We start from the raw sequence: 12,161 nt of genomic DNA, 5'->3' as shown, positions 1-12,161 counted from the left end.
TAAATCGTATGCACATCTTGTGTATGTACAGGAAGAAAATGGAAATTGGAAAACACAAACGAAAACAAAAACTTAGAGATAAAACTTGCAATAAAGAAATTGAGTCTTTAAGACCAAAACGTGTCTAGGCAGACCCTCGACTCCGCCAGATCTTCATATTCCACAGTTGCTTGTATATAGCTGTTAGTCTCCAACTCAATTGGTTCTAGTCAGCTAAATATATTGAGGAGGGGAACTGATTGAGTATCGTTTCCACAAAATCAGAGTTTTGGTTTTTGAGATGAAGAAGTTGAGTAACCAGAAGAACAAGAGTAGCCTTAAAAAACAAAAGCAAAGATTTAAGTTATATGAGAGTTATTGATCGATATGGACCATTTATAATAAATGGGAAAAAAAAACAGGGGATGTCATGCCCATTGATTATTCATCAAGAGCCATTGGTTTTGTCTGGTAATGGTATGGTGGCGGTGTTGAACTTGGTTTTGTTTTGGTGTCCAAATCTTCCGATGTTAATGTTTTCCCAAAATTAATACAGTATACATTTTTGAAATTGAAATTTGAATAACAAAAAGCATGGAAAAAAAAAATTGAAAAACTTCGGGTGCGTTTGGCTTATTATTTATTCTCATATTCTGAAACCGATTATTTGAATAGTGTTTGGCTTATTATTCACACAATTGAATCTTGAAAAAACGATCCTGACATGTTTTTGACCGTTAAGACTTTTTGCAGCTTTTTTTTGTCTTTCTCATTGTTTTTTCATTTTCTTAGTCTTCTTTTCACCACGTTTACAAACTTCTTCTTCCATCCAACTTCTTCTTCACCTGCAAATACCAAACATAACTTCTTCAACTCTTTTTTAACCGTTAAGACTTTTTGTAGCTTTTTTTTGTCTTTCTCATTTTTTTTTCATTTTCTCAGTCTTCTTTTCACCACGTTTACAAACTTCTTCTTCTTCCATCCAACTTCTTCTCCGCCTGCAAATACCAAACATAACTTCTTCAGCTTTTTTTTTATCGTTAAGATTTTTTGTAGCTTTTTTTTTCTCTTTCTCATTTTTTTTTTCATTTTCTTAGTCTTCTTCACTGCATCAGTGCTTCACCACGTTTACAAACTTCTTCTTCTTCCATCCAACTTCTTCTCCACCTGCAAATACCAAACATAACGCATCCAACTTCATTTTCTCAGTTTTCTTTACACCGTGAACCACCTACCACTGTGAACCACCCCACACCACCAGATCTGTCGCATATTCATAGTCAACCACCCACCGCCGTGAACCACCCCACACCACCAGATCTGTCCCACGACAGTTTTTTTGCGAAACCCACCCACCACCGTGAACCACCCTACACCACCAGATTTGTCCCACGTCAGTTTTTTTGCGAAACCCACCCACCACCGTTCGTGACCATTGTCTCTTTGCTTGTTCCACCATTCTTGAAACTCATAGTTTGGTGGACGAGGCATAGATTAGAAGAAATGTGACAATAAAAAGCAATTACATGTATTTGTTGTTGTTTTGGTGTGTGTTGGTCTTAGATCTGTGTTACCAAGTATGGGAGTGTGATACGCAAGATGAAGGCCATGTGAGATCAATTGCTTCCTTTTTAATCTCCACATGTCATCCACTTGATGTATGTTAGGTTATACTATAGAGGTAAATCGTGGGGTTTGTTGTACTTTTAATTTGCGTTTGCTTTTGTTGATTGGTTCATTGACTTATCATATGGAAAGTGTTAGGTGTAATTTGTACATTTTTAGACATAAACTCCTTTGTTAGTCAATTTACAAATTGCGTCTCAGGTTTCAAGACACCCAAGACGCAATTTTCCTCATTTTTATTTTATTGGAAATAATTTGTGTTATTACTGTTTTTTCTTTTAATTTCGATTGTAATTATGCGTTTTATAATTGGTTGACTGAAACTGATATCTGCACGTGAGCACGATTGGATCTGTGGATTTGTTTATGGGGTTTAACAGTTACAGCATGTGCTGTGTTGCTTACAATGTTTAGCACATGCATCAAAATATTGTGCAGTTTCATATGTTGTTTATGTAACATGCTGTATGTAATGGATAAATTTTGAGAGTAAAAAATTATTGGATTATTGGAAATAATTTGTTGGGATTTCACTAACTGATATATTTGTTTTGTAGATTACGATCATATGCATAAATGTCAGTATAATTTGTCCCAACGTCGCAGGATTGATTACTACTTGCAGCAGAGGCGTAAGTTTTGATGTTTTTCCAGACTTGGAGTTCGTCATACACCCTGTTAGTCGACATTGTCTGTATCTTCCCCTACATCTTCTCCTTCATTGACGTCTTCAAGCAGTGTCGGATCAAACGAGGTATAAGTTTATCTGTGTTTATTTGATTACGTTTACATGTGCGTATGTCTGTTTTTAATGTGATTGGTGATTCGTATGGTGTCCCAATGTTGGTTTTTGTTCTCACCGTACTGTCCTTAGATGGGTGATAACATGAACTGGTCTGCTGAGATGACCCACAAATTTCTAGTCCTGTTGTCTGAGCAAGCGAAAACTACACACGGTACTTCAATTAAAACAGTAGATTACCAGAAAATATTGGACAACATATCATCAGTGGTTGGGAGGAGACTCAACGTCACACAACTAACCTCTAAGTAGTTTTGCCTGCGAAGACTATATCACGCATGGCGAAAATTGTTGCAACACACGGGGTTTGAGTCGGATCATGAGTCGCAAAGTCCAACGTGTCTCGTAGAGGTTTGTCAAGAATATGTGAAGGTAAATTTTTAACTTTTTTAACTAATATTAATCAACGACACCGTAATTGTACGCATATTTTTTTTCGGACTGTCAAATATTAATATATTATTCTTTTGCATTACCAACAAAACCCACTGGCGCAACAATTCTACCACAAGGGCCTTCATCACAAGGATCTTTATGAAATCATATTTGAGAAGCAAACTGCCACTGGGAGATATGCGTAGAACTCTACATCTCAACCGGTGGAGACCTCCAGTTATTCCAATTAGGGCGCGGTTCCCCTGGATGATAGCGACTTTGAACCTGATCCAGATCAGACGATAAGGGAAAAAGAGCCAAACACATATGGCCATGGAAGAGCAAGAAATAGGAGCAGGCGAAGCGGCCTAGGACACTCACTTGCGGCTATCATTGATAGATTGACGGACGAGATTGTGCAGAGGTGGACTATGGGATCGAGGGCTAGCAATCGCAGTGCAGATGAGAGGGATGAAGAAAACACCAGTCGTTCATCTGATCCGTTTTCCATGAGCAATTGTATTGACATCATGACGGCTATGCAAGTACCCACACAGTTTTACCTCTCGGTTGTCAACTACTTGTATGAAAATCTAGGGTGGCGGGAGATATTCGTGAAACTCCCGCCCGAGGAAAAGGCAAACTAGATTTATAAAAACTTTCCGAATTTGTAGATGACACTATATTTCCTAAGTGTTTGCTAACCCTTTTGTATGCGTCAGTGGGCACTTGTCATTACAATTAGAATTTATAACACTACTATATGAACTTATTAATTGTGCTACTGTTGTATGTGATATTACATGTTTCAACCCCGTTTTGGATTGTCATTAGAATTAAATATTGACTGTTATATTTTGTTAATTGTGGATCAATGTTTTGCAAATGTGCAGGTTTAAATGGCATCGTCTAGCCGTACAGGAAGAAGACGACATTCTACAAATGACGAAGAAGAAACACTGACAGATATAGCCATTGAACTATGCGGTGTTGCCGCATTAGAAACAATTGAGCATGAACCACGACATACATCCATATTAACTGGTCATGAGTACATGTTGGAAGTACTCAATGGTCATGCTGACATGATCTTTGACAAGTGTCGTATGGACAAAGACTGTTTTACATACTTATGTGAAATTTTGTTAAAGCAAGGCAAATTGCGACCATCCAGGAGGACGAGTGTGGAAGAACAAGTTATGATATTTCTAACAATCGTTGGTAAAAACGAGACAATCAGAATGATGATGGAGGATTTCTAACATTCGGGTGAGACGATCTTTAGATATGTTGGCATAGTTTACAAGGTGATATGTTCGTTGAGGACAGTGTTTTTCAAACCACCTGACTTCATTGAGGTTCCATGGGAAATATCAGCCAACCGAAAATATTATCCTTTCTTTAAGGTACTGGTTCATTATGTTTTCAATTAGTGGATAGTTAAGTTCATTGTGTTATTCATGTTCATAGTCGGTTAATATCAGTAAAATTCAATTTTGATGATAGGACTGTATTGGAGCAATTGATGGCACACATGTATACGCTTCGGTTCCACATGAATTTGCTGATAGGTACCGGAATCGCAAAGGATAGTTGTCACAGAATGTAATGGCTGCATGCGACTTTAGGATGTTGTTCACTTATGTCGTTACTAGATGGGAATGATATGCGCATGATTCAAAAGTTTTAAATTCAATTATTGATGATCCTAATTCTGGATTCCCATATCCTCCACAAGGTATAAGTATTTTCTTGAAGTATTATAATGTATTTGATCCACTGTTGAGGCCCTGTAATTCAAATAACATGTATGATTTTATTACAGGGAAATACTATTTGGTTGATGCGGGTTATCCAAATAGAGAGGGGTTCATCGCCCCTCATAGGCGAGTGGCTTACCATATTTTTTATCACTGCCGTAACCGAAGGGGGCCACAAGAGTTGTTTAACTACAGACATGCTTCACTGCGTAATGTTGTCGAAAGAACCTTTGGTGTTTTGAAAAGAGGGTTCCGTATTCTGAATGGAATGAACAATTACCCGTTAGACAAACAAGGGAAAACTGTTATGACATGTTGTGTACTTCATAATTACATCAGAATATACAATATGGAGGACCCTATCTTCGAACAATATACTGGAAATAGGGGTAATGAGCAAGTATATTGTGATCGCCAAAACGGGGCAGAAGATGGCCAAAATGGAAAAAGACCGAGTCAACTGCAGCAAGGAATTATAGACAATATGACGACTGTACATGATAATATAACGAATGCACTGTGGGCAGCACAGTGGACCATGTCGTAGTTGTTAATGGAATATATGTGTAAGAATGATTGTAAGGGTTGATAATTAGTATTTTTGTCATATATGTATTAATGTGATGTTTTTAAACAGTTGGATTAATACTTGAAATTAATATGAGTTTTTGTTTTTTAATATTTACTGGTGACAAAATTACCAATAAAATGTTTAATATTAGTAAAATGTAAATTGATAAGTTATATATGTAATAATAAATTATTTTAACAAAATCCACCAAAATATTATATTAATAAATCCTTTATAAAAGTATATATCAATCAAACACAAATATCAAGGTAAAAATACTCTATCAAATACATAGTTTTCAAATCTTATTCTCGTAATCATAACCCTACTCAACTATCCAATATTATTTCAAAAATCATATTCAAAATAATAAACCAAACGCATCTTTTATTTTTTGCGGTTGACCCGTGGGTCAACCTGTACTCAGGGGGGCGGGTATGGGTTATACATTTTTACCCGTGAAAATTTTTTTTCCTCATAAACCCATACCCGTTTTACCCATACCTTACCAACCCGTACCCGCCTGGCCCATCCGTTTGCCAGGTCTAGATATGGGCTTCCATTCCCAATTGATATGATATGAGAGAAAAATCTCCATATACTTTTCAATGCCCTCTCTACAGGCTTAAATAGCCTTCAAAATATGGTTAAAGAAAATTAAACAGAAACGTCATCTTTATCTCAATACTATCACTTGTCGTCCATGAACTGACACATGCAGTGCTCAATAAAGGACCTTCATATTGATTTCCATCGATAAGGGTCCATACATCATCTTAGATGGAATTTAAATATAATATAGAGTAAAACACATGTTCTCACCAAGGTTAAGCGAAATGTAAGGTTAGCACTTTGGTTTCATAAATTCGGATTCCACTTTTAAATGAACGTTGTCAATACGTTTGGGTTCTGAGATATGTAATTAGCCTGTCCTTCCCCATTCCAAACCATCCCGTCCCAAATCGCCACCACAACACTATATGTGTGAACGACGTCGTTCACCAGACCAAATATATTTATTCTTATTTGTATCCAACGTTCCTACCTTACCAATACCAAATTAAATAAATTGCAGAGATACTCTCATAATTCATAGCATAACATTTTCACGAAACTAACTGGATTTGTATTCAGATTAAGGTTTTAACAGCGAGTAACATTGATTGCATTCAGATTATAGGTTTTTAACAGCGAGTAATAGTAAACGTAACAGATCAAAAATTTCTTTTAGAATAGGCCAAAATAAAAATTATTATACATTACTATTTTTGTCCATAATATTTTTGTTAAGGTGGGCCAAAATATATAAATTTAAATATTAATATTAAAAAAAAAATTGAAGATGGGTCATGGCCCATCCAAAAAGTGGCTGGATCCGCCACTTACAGTGAAATATAAAATTAATATGGAAAATATGCAATGAATTTGCATGACTGGGGTGATGACGAGAGCTTGAAGATATCAAAAAAGTGTAGGAAGCGATTCCAGATGAGATTTGCAAGTCTTGTTTATTGATTTTTTTTTTTTTACTAAGTGACACTATATATATAATTTTATAGTCATAGCAGCTCGTGTAAGCACAAACACCAAAATGCCCAAACCCTACATGAACTAGATATATATTTTTTATATGTTTGTCCGATGAAGTAGTTAGAATTGACTCTTCATTTTTACTGTAACCATATATAAGATTGATCTTAATTTTTATCTGCACATCTAATCATAATAAATCACCCCTATCTTTTTAATTAAAATTAAAAAGCCCCATTTGCCCTATATATATATATATTTTATACATTAAGGGCATTCAGACCCGTTTGCGCATATCTCAACTAATCTTCTAAGCCCTTGAAACCGTAGTTTGATAAGAATCTCAATAACCACCTCTATTAGTGCTTGAGAAGAGTCAAACTCAAGAGTTCAAAAACATATTTTATTTTTTATCATTAGGTCACCCAATGGTAGTTAACTTTCCTCTTCCTCATCCACAATTTACTTGATAATTGGCCTGGACCACATAATTTAATATTATATAAAAAGTATGTCACAAAGGGAAATTAGATATAAATCACATGAAGGTCATTTTAAAAATTAAAACAGTATTTTTTCCCGTTGGATGGTCAAAATATTAATTAATTCACATATGGTAAATCTTTTTATTTAAAAAACTGTTAAAGATGATAAAAAATAAAATAAATAAAAAGGTCGAGCAGGGCCAGGGAACAGACACAGGAGATTTGTAAGATTCACGGCCCAGCTGAAAAATATTATAAAGGAAGATATTATAAATGCCCCTCTTTAATCCCTATTCGAACCTCATCTTAATTGCCACGTAGATAAATAGACCAATAAAGTTATCAAGTAGAAGGAAAATAATATAATTATTAAAAGAGTATATCAAATTCAGCACTTAATGATGTAATAAAATATTAATTATGATTAATTATGAATTAATTATAATCAATAATCAGGATTACCTCATATTATTCGATAAATGAATTTGGTATACTTATCTAGTAGCATTGCTCCATGTAAATTACTTATTTTTACTTTGTAATGATAATATATTAAGGAGATTAGATGAAAGATTGGAGGAAGGAGGATAAGACTGTAAAAAGAGATGGATATGGGCTCCCATTCGCAATTGTATGACACTGAGAAAAAAATCTCCAGAACTTACCAGAAAAAATTTAAATATCTCCAGATACTTTTCAAGGCCCTCTAGTCTCTAATGGCTTAAGTAGCCTTAAAAATCTCTTGAAGAAAATAAAGAGAGAAACGTATCTTTATCCTAATACTATCATTTGTCATGCATGAACTGACACATACAGTGGTCAATTAATGAGCTTCATTATGTTTCCATGGATAAAGGGTCCAGACCATCGTTCTAGATGGAAATTTATTATAATAATTATTACTAATTTCTCTCTTATTGCAGTTTTGCACACATGCAGGCATTGTATTAGTATCTAAAAGCAATAATAGAAGCATAAATCTACTGAGGTCCGATTTACTTGGACAATTTTGGTATCCTCTTCATTTCTATATACTACAATATCCATGTGATAGAAATTAGGGTGGTAAAAAACGGTTAATTGATTTTTTTGAACCGAATTAGTTTTTTGGTTTGAAAAAATTTTCAAACCGAAATTAAACTGGTTTAACGTTCCCTTTTTTTTATAAAACTTTTTTTTATTTTTTTTTAAATTAAATTATAAATAAACAATAGATATCCAAATAAAAATTAAACATTCAACATATCCATTGTAAGATCTAACAATACATTAAAAATATTATTGTTGTTTAATATTCACTAGCCCTTTTAGATGATGTTAGAATCTGTGTGGGTGTAGTGTGTGGGATAAAGGAGGGCCTGACCATTATTTATTTAATATATAATTTTTATTTATATATATAATCGGTTTAAAAACCAGTTTCAGTTAACCATTTTTTATTTTTTTAAAATCAAAAATCTAATTTTTAATTTTTTTGAACCGTAACCAAACTGTTATTTTGTTAACCAATTTTTTTATTTGATTCGATTTAGTTCATTTTTGTATTTTTTTGAACACCTAATAGAAATCACTAAAATTCAAATATTGTGCAGGGATCTGAAAGATCTAGAAATAATTAATTGTTGTCTTAATTTTGATTAACATCCACGTGAAAGACAAGGAACAATTCTACTAATGCTCGTTAAACAAAAAGTGAGATTCAGTAAAATACGTCACATCTCAACAAACCATTAAAGCTCCCATTTACACTACCATCAATACTATATGAAGAGTTCTTTTGGCAGAATTATCAGGGTCTAGATTTTCCATATCGATCACCTTCGATATTAATTATGGGTTCGATTCATGTTGAGAGGTTAGTGAGCTTCTTGAAGCTCAAGCTCTAGTGTGGAATTATTCATTGAACTATGTAAATTGCATGTCTGTGAAATGCGCCATTCAACTGGGCATTCCAGATATCATCCACAAACATGGCCAACCCATGACTCTTTCCCAAATCGTTTCCGCACTCGGCGTGAACCCAAATAAAGCCCACGGCATTCACGTCTTATGCGTGTCTTAGTTCTTGCCGGCTTCTTTCTCACGAAAAGTCGGCAAAATTGATCACCAAGAAGACAAGTATTTTCTCACACCCTCTTCTCGACTCCTCCTTAAGGATGCACCCTTTAGGGCTGCACCATTTGTGTTTCTCATTCTTGATCCACTCATAGTTAGTCCTTCCATTCCTTGAGCGCTTGGTTCAAGAATGATGATTCCACACCATTTGAAACAACTAAGGGAAAACTTTTGGGGTTGTGTGGTGATGAACCTAAATTTAAAAACATTTTTATCATGCCATGGTCAGTGACTCTAGCTGGTAGCGAGAGTTTTGATTGAAGACCATAGAGAGGTGCTTAAGGGGTGAAGTCTCTGGTTGATGTGGGTGGTGGCACTGGAACTATGGCCGAAATCATAGCCAATGCTTTTCCAGAGATTCAATGCACTGTTTTTGATCTCCCACATGTTGTTGATAATTTGCAGGGGACTAAGAACTTGAATTTTCTTGAGGAGACATGTTAAGGCAATACCTTCGGCTGATGCAGTCTTACAAGGTAAACAATTATACGTAATTTTCCATTAATTTAGTTTCTTCATGCTTATTTGAAATCAATCTTAATTAGTTTTTTGGTTTTTCATACAGTGTGACATACACACTATATTATTCTTATTTGTATCCGGCATTCCTACCCTACCAATACCATATCAAATTAAATTGCAGAGAACTAATCTCATAATTCATAGCATAACATTTTCACTACTAGCTATGTTGATTTGCATTCAGATTATAGGTTTTTAACACACGACTAACAGTGAATATATAAATTAATTATGAGAAATATACAGTGGATTTGCATGACTGGGGTGATGAGAGAGCTTGAAGATATTAGAAAGGTGTAGAGAAGCGATTCGAAGCAAAGAAAAGGGAGGAAGGTGATAATATAGACCTGGCCATCGAATGGAAGAATCAAAGTGAGGAGTCAACGGAGACACAACTATGCTTCGACATGTTAATGATGTCTCTGTTCAACACCGGCAAAGACGGAGCGTCGAAGAGTGGAAGAAGCTCTTCTTAGAAGCTGGTTTCACTCACTATAAGATAACTCCTATACTAGGTCTAAGGTCTCTCATTGAGCTTTACCCTTGATTTATTTTCTGCTAGTATTTCTGTGTAATAAGTTCATTTCTAATTAGCATGTTTCGTGAGTGGTAATGTACTGTATTAATTTTCATGGAATTGTGTTGTGGCAGCGTGTATTGCCGTCGTGTTATTTATCTTTTGGTGTATGATTATACGAAATTGTAATGGCTTTCAAACGAATAGCAACAAATTAATTAGTTGTATCTGTTTACAATTTGTCTGTCAAATCATGAGATTAGAGCAAAAGTAGCACTAATGCAAGACAATTAAGAGCCGATTTACAAACCACCTAGGAGGTTCGCTCAAATTTCTGACAAATACTTTTTTTGAACTTTTGATAAAAAAACCAACATATATAAGGTTGGTTTATGAAAAAAATAATGATTTGTGATAAAAATAATTTAAAAACTGAATATCATACGTAATTTGAACAAACTTTTTTTTTTTTAATCATCGAGAGCGTTCGAACTAGTTTACGCGTATCTTAACTAATCCTTAGAAACTTTGTAACTACCGATCGAATAAGAAATCCAGTAATTACCTGTATTAGCAAACGAAAAGAGACTTAAACTCAATATTTCTTAAGTAATAGAACCGTATAACATATACAATGTAATTGAACGAAATAGAGAAGCAACAGGAACAAAATAATAATAGTTAAACAAAACAAACAGTAAACAAAGAATGTAATACGCGTGATTTACCCTGGTTCACCCAATGTAGGCTACGTCCAGCTGAGTCAATATTATTGCAATATGCCTCACCTCTCTCGTTTACAATGAATGAATTGTTCTCACACACATAACAAGAGAAAAGAATGTTTATATACTAGGTTTAAGAGATTAAACCTAGTTTTACAAGAATTCCTATTCCTAAGCCCAACTCAAAAAGGAATTAATAACTTAAAAGGAATCCTACAGCGGTTATACATGGAAAAGCCCAAAACCGCCTACGGGCTCGGGGGCGCTGCCCCCGCGACCCCCGCCGGCTGACCGGGCAGCGGGACCCCCGAGTGCGTCTCCGTTACCCATTACTGCTGAAGTAGTCGACAACTCCAACAGTAATATGTACAGTTTCAACAACTAGACGACACAACATAGTAGCTCTCAAACACATGCTGACGAACAACAACACTCAATCTCTCTCACTCCGATGGACGACGTCTCACGCAGTACGATAGCAGCTCTGAATCTGACAATCTCTCTCACTCTCATCGTCTCACGCCATCGCCGCAGGGGTTAGCTCAATCTTTGTTGTTGGGTGTTGGGTTTGGCAGAGTAGAGGAGAGAGTCATTATGAAATTTCTCTATTAAATTTCGTTGATGAAATATTTTTTTTTTTCTATAAATCGTATGCACATCTTGTGTATGTACAGGAAGAAAATGGAAATTGGAAAACACAAATGAAAAGAAAAACTTAGAGATAAAACTTGCAATAAAGAAATTGAGTCTTTAAGACCAGAGCGTGTCCAGGCAGACCCTCAACTCCGCCAGATCTTCATCTTCCACAGTTGTTTGTATATAGCTGTTAGTCTCCAGCTCAATTGGTTCTGGTCAGCTAAATATATTGAGGAGGGGAACTGATTGAGTATATCGTTTCCACATAATCAAAGTTTTGGTTTTTGAGATGAAGAAGTTGAGTCACCAGAAGAACAAGAGTAGCCTTAAAAAACAAAAGCAAAGATTTAAGTTATATGAGAGTTATTGATCGATGTGGGCCATTTATAATAAATGGGAAAAAAAAACTGGGGATGTCATGCCCATTGATTATTCATCAAGAGCCATTGGTTTTGTTTGGTAATGGTATGGTGGCGGTGCTAAACCTGATTTTGTTTTGGTGTCCAAATCTTCCGATG

At 35.2% G+C, this 12,161-nt stretch overlaps 1 pseudogene; it reads left to right on the top strand.

Annotated features, from left to right (window-relative positions):
* The first annotated feature begins 3,681 nt into the window (after nt 1–3,681).
* Nucleotides 3,682–10,366, top strand: LOC116109747 (annotated as a pseudogene).
* The last annotated feature ends 1,795 nt before the right edge of the window (nt 10,367–12,161 follow it).

Source organism: Pistacia vera, unplaced genomic scaffold, assembly GCF_008641045.1.
Source record: "Pistacia vera cultivar Batoury unplaced genomic scaffold, PisVer_v2 Contig59, whole genome shotgun sequence".
NCBI lineage: Eukaryota > Viridiplantae > Streptophyta > Magnoliopsida > Sapindales > Anacardiaceae > Pistacia > Pistacia vera.
Note: the sequence above shows the minus strand (reverse complement) of the source record. Positions and strands in the feature narration are given on the sequence as shown.